Raw genomic sequence first — 6233 nt, 5'->3', positions numbered from 1 at the left:
CGTCCATCCATTTTTATAGATTATTATAGTTCATGAACACAAAATTGAGGAAAATCCAAATCTCAAGTGGACCACACCACAAGAAACATTGGTGATTAGAAGATTAAAAACTTATTGGGGGCTACAAAAGTTTTGAATCAAGCTAATATTTGTATTTTCTCTTCGTCCATGTCTTTGTGACGTTATCAGTTGGTTAGATGGAAAATAAACATTACATTGTGCTCTAAGAAGTTTATAATGGTATGTGTTTAATCACCACTTTTCCTATGGTATGGTCCACTTGAGATATCGATCTATCTATTTTTAGATTCACGCACTGATGTAAGCAGGCAAATTGGATAAATAGTGTGGATAAAAAACAACCATCATGGTTAGAGGTGGGCATCGAGTCAATTCGGACCAAGTTAGGGCTAACTCGACTCGATTCGGTTTTGAAATAGGCCTAGCCTGAACTTGACCTGACTTGGTACCGGGTCCAGCATGCCTAACCTGATCCGAGTTCAGGTCTATCCTGGACTAATCTGGACTAAGTCTTACCCGATCACAAGTATTGTCTCGGGTTGAGTCGGACCGAGTTAGGTCGGGTGCAGTGGGTATCCATGAGCTGAAATCACAACTCAAAATCGAGATTCACTTGCTAGAATTGCAGCCTCTCCATACCTACACGACATCTCATATCTGAAATGTCATATTCAAGTTTTTTTTAAATATATATACAAGTCTAGTTTCAGATCAAGTCGAGTGAGTACCGAGTTGGATTTCGGGTCGAGTCGAGTCGAGTTACTAGGTGACTCGAACTCGAGGATTGGACGAAGTCAGCTTGATTAGGATCGACTCACCCACTTCGTTCGTATCGAGTTGGACAAGTCAAGTTTACTGAGTCATTGCTTGCCCAGTCATAATCATGGTGAAGTCCACAAAGGTTTTTTTATTTTTAGTAGCACACAATACTAACATTGGTGCTGTGTACTATTGTAACACCCTGTACTTTCCAATACCGGAGTGTTACCATTTAATCTAAGTTAGTATAAATACAAACCTAGCTTAAGTGAACATTTACGTCATATTCTAGCATAAATCCAACTGTTGAAAATAATCTCCATCCATTTATTAAGCTATCCATCTGTCGATTTCCAAGATGGATCATCATGCCACTAGAGAGACATATTTTTAGGATCCAAATTTCATTGATGGGCAAATCTAGCCGACCATTTTGAATTTACAACCGTAAATCATGAAATCAACTATTCACCAAGTTTACAACGTCCCATAGGACGATTCATCATTTAAAAACATAGATCGGATTGTCTAGTTCCATATCCAACTCCCAAATCACACCTAAACATTCTTTAGGATCTCTAGGGTCATCGATAGCTAAGTTAGAGTCAATCCAATCGTCGGATTGTTGGAATGGCCAGCGAACCAAGAATTGATATGTTCATATAGTGTGGCCCATTTTAACAATTAAAATACTTTGAGAGCTAGATGCATGACTTGTAGATTTTGATCTACCGTAAGGGTGACTTTGTTTAGAAGTGGGCCCTATGATTCTAAATTTAGATAATAATAATTTATAATAAAGTAATAATAAAATTAATATTAAAACTACTATTTGGTTAATAACATATTATGAAGGTCTTGAACATACAAATAGCCCATTAGTACATTTTTTTACCATTGATGTTAAGTTTGGATCTAATCTGACCATTGGATCAATGAAAATCCACAAATAAGGACCTACATCTATGTGCATCACCCACCTAAGCTTTGTATCTGCCTAGTTTTTGGTCGGACGCCTTGATGGGGACCCCTAAACTGAATGGATGGAGTGGATTTCGTCCAGAATCATTGTGGACCCCACTATTGGTTGTATGTGTACCACGGTGAGTGTGCACTTGTGGTGCACCAGACCATAGGCACGGTCAAATCGGGTTTGACCCGATGCCTCCCGCCCAAAAGAGGAAACTCTCCTCTTTTCTTTTTGTCTCTTGCGCTACAACATCGTTTGCAGACAACGTCTGCTGTCCTTGATTGATGGCCCATCGGGCAATCTAGATCGTTCATCACGACTGGATGACGGTCCCGAACGAACCCTGGGTGGTTTCACCCGTTGGCATGCACTCGTATGCACAGAAACACTAGTGCAAGTAGGAGGTGCACTCAGACAGTTTTCAAAAACAGAAGCATTGTTTTCGCCTTAGCTGGCAATCCGCATGCGCACGTCCCCTTCAATCTCAGCCATTCGACTGTTGGAAAATCTTAGCCCTCCACCTAAGCAACGCGGTTTAGGGCTTTCAAAACAAAACCATGGCCGGTTTCAGTCCTGCCCACTATTTTGGAGGCAGTTTTGGGCAGATTAAATCCTGACCATTTGGCTTATATCCGACAGTTCTAGGAGCTAGGGCAAGCAAATAAAAGGGAGAGGATCGAGCAGTAGGGTATCCTCCTCCGTTTTCTGGTAGCCACTCAAGAGCAGTTGTTTCTTCCCAAACTCGAACCCACCGACGAAATGCCTCTAGAGCTTCGATCTCGTGTTTCCACGAGCTCTTATAGGTGTATACAAACCGTCTAGAAGCAGTGGAATCAAGAAAGACCCATCAAATTTCGATCCATAATTGGAGGCCGACCTTCTTCCTTATTTGCTGTCACGCCACACCACACCGAGTCTGTTTGAGTCTGGGTTCATTCAGACCCTCTTGAGCTCCCAAACAAGAAGGAAGAAGGTGGGGAGAGAGAGAGAGAGAGAGAGAGAGAGAGAGAGAGAGAGAGAGAGAGAGAGAGAGAGGGTGTGTGTGTGTGTGTGTGTGTTCGTGTGGCATCGACTCGGCCCACCTGAGTCGCTGGACCAGCAAGGGCCGCTGCCATGTCGACTGAGCTTGACTCATTGAGCTTGGGTCATATGGAGCTTGGACTCAGTGAGCCTTACTAAATCGAGAGAAGGGAAGAAGGAAGAAGGCAGTGGTGGTACAAGTCGATTGCTGCACTTGTGCTCGAGTCAGGCCTAGCCATGAGATGGGCTGATGTGCCTGGGTGCGTTTGACCTCCCTAAGCACATGAAAGGAAGGAAGAAGAGAGGAGCATGAATGAAAATGAAGAGGAGAAGAAGAAGGAGAGTGGGTGCGTTACTGCACCTGCTTGAACCGAGCTAGCTTGACTCACTAACGAGTCCAACTCGCTAGACCGAGTTCGGTCCGAGCTAAGGATGGGTCTGGTCAGATCTAGACACTGTCCAGTCGTTGGTTGTACAAAGAAGAAAAATAGAAAATAGAAGAAAAGGAAGAGAGAAAGAAGAAAGAGGAGAAATAATAGGGGGAGGTTGAGCCCTTATTGCTGCCTAGTCAATTCTGTTGAAATCCACTGAGTTCAACTGGGTCGAGCTAGGTTTGGGTTTACTCTGAGTATAGCTGGATATTCCAGTAAAATAAAGAAAGGAGATAGGAAGAGAGACAGAAAGCAAGAGAGAGAAAAAAAAGAGAAGAAGAGGAGAGAGGGTGATGTCGAGTCAACTTGGCGGCCATTTTTCTGAGTTCGGTCCGAGTTGGGTGTGAGGTTGGCTGAGTCCAGACTCGCCTAGTCAAATAGAGCGGCAAAGAGAGAAGGAAGAGGAAGGAAAGAGAAAAGATAAGGAAGAGAAGGAGAAGATGAGAGCAGTTAGAGGTTGTCGAGTTTCCAGTTGAGTCGACTCAGTCCTCGCCACTTTAGACTCAAATTGGGCCAGTTTTAATGAAGATCCTGATCCATTCAACTTAGGTATGCCGACTTCCGATTCTTTTATACACTTGAATTGTCAAAATCAAATTGTCATTATTTTTACTATTGTTAGAAATTATTATTAGATATTATTAAATTATTAATTATGATTTTTCTAGTTAAGCTTCATACTACAATTAACTTACAATTATTAATTATTTCATTAGTTATCATTAAGAATTGATGATACAAGTGAAACATTAAAATCTAAAATCCATGTCTAGAATTGGATTATAGGATGAAGCTAAAGATCTAAGTAATCCAAACTCTAGGTTATCATCCTAACCGTAGAAAGTGTATAAAACTTAAATCTGACCATACAATTTTACAACTCATGGTAGGATTCGATTCTGAGGACGCACGTGCTTCATAGCAATGTTAGTTGATGAATCAAAACATAAGGTGATGATTTCTTCCCCTTAAGCTTTCCATTTCCAAATTAGTTTAAGTAATAGTCTTTATTAGAATCATAGATCTTATCTCATAAAATGCGATCTTTTATCAAACCTTAAGGCATGGCTTATACTTGAAATATAGTTGACAATTGCGAACTATGATTTCATACAATAACTACTTACATGATGGTTTTCATTTAAATTTAAATTGATAATCCTTATCATGACTTATTGCGATTATTATGAATTAACTTATGTCTGACATGCCATAACTATGTCTTATCATGGATTGTTGTGAGTCACTTATGGATCTCGATTCATTACACTTAATAGTGGGTGATCCCTCTTGTGTATGTGAACCCATGCTTAGGATGTAACAAGATAGAGTGTGGTAAGAAATGAACCCTCAATTTGGAGGTTATATGGGATATGGAACATTAACGTGAGATTTACCATCCATTGGTCATACGGCTGGAATGGCTTAGAAATGACCTCTTTAACTGCTTTAATTTAACATTACCTGACCCCTTTACCGTCTCGATCTAATGATCCGAGCACCCTTTTACCACTGCGATTTAATAACTGTCCCATGTTTTGATGGTTGTCTTGTGTGGCTTCGATGGCCTATGCTCATGCGATGGTGATCCCTACTTATTAAATTTGATTGGCCCTTAGTTGATGGGCATCCATTAAACATCCTAAGATGGGGAAACCTCATGAGCCGGGGATGGTGGTCATGGGACACTATACCCGAGTTGTCGGCCTACGCTGGGTGACAAGCCCCCCGTAGTGACCATTGAATTACTCAAACCAGCTGATTGTAATTGGAATAATAATGGTTTGGCTAATCATGCATTCATAGCATATTGGCGATGACGGGTGGCTAATTCTGGATGCTGTAGCACATGCCCTTAGGTTTAGTAGGGTATCGTTTCGTTAGCTCCCAGACCATCAACTATCGACCTACGTACGTGAGTATGATGACTTGGTCACTATGCTGTATGACATATGCTATGCTAGTGACCAGTCTTATGCATGGGTGACGAGCCTAAGTCCAACTGGATGAGCATCCCTAGGTCGATGTGCATTTACGCATCCATGCATTTAAAAAGACTACATCATGTATTGTTTTGATTGCCTTGTTGTTTTTAATTATGCTTAGCTAAGGCGGTGGTGTGTAATCTTGAGGGGAATTCACACTAAGTTGGCCACTCATCCATCAAATATATAACCGTATAGGTAGCACAGGTTTCTTAAAAGACACTCCTATCTAGAGTGTTAAAGAGCAAGATACAATTATCAGGGATGTCTAGTTGTATTTGCCAGGAGAAGCTGCACGATCTTGCGGCTCAAGTTTATATGCATTTTATTATTTCTCTTGCTTAAATTATGTAATTTTTGTATTTACAATTATAAGATACATTGGTTTGTATAAGTCATTATGGGCAGCTGCTCGTATATTCTGAATGTAATGCAAATTTTCCTTTATGTTTAATTTATCAATCTTTCGCTAAACTGCTAACTCTAAAAGAAAAAGAAAAAAATACTTGAATTTGACTATTTTTAAAGGTTAACACTCGGGTTTTTAGAGAACGAGTCATATACTTGGGTTCTGAAAACTCAGGGCGTTACAACTATGCCACGAGATCCGAGTGTAAAAGAAAGAACCCGACAACTCTAAATCCCCCAATGTGAGTGGGACCCATCTAATTGTATACATTGAATATCTATGCCATCTATCCATTTTGCGAGCTCATTTTACATGGTAGGCTAAAAAGTGAAGCCTATTCAAATCTCAAGTTGACCACATTACAAGAAACTATAGTCATTGATTATTAAAACCGTTTTGTGGGTCACAAATGGTTTTTGATTAAGCTGATATTTGTGTTTTTCCTTCGTCCGAGTTGTGTAACCTTATCAACAATAGATTGGATGACAAATAAACATTACAGTGGACAATGAAGTTTTCAATGGTCAACATTCAATGACCATTGTTTCCTGTGGTGTTCTCCACCTGAGAGTTGTATTTGCTTCATTTTTTGTACAATTCTCTAAAATAATATGAGAAAATGGATGGATTGGGTAGAT

This window comes from Magnolia sinica, chromosome 19 (genome assembly GCF_029962835.1).
Source record: "Magnolia sinica isolate HGM2019 chromosome 19, MsV1, whole genome shotgun sequence".
In the NCBI taxonomy this organism is placed as follows: domain Eukaryota; kingdom Viridiplantae; phylum Streptophyta; class Magnoliopsida; order Magnoliales; family Magnoliaceae; genus Magnolia; species Magnolia sinica.
Note: the sequence above shows the minus strand (reverse complement) of the source record.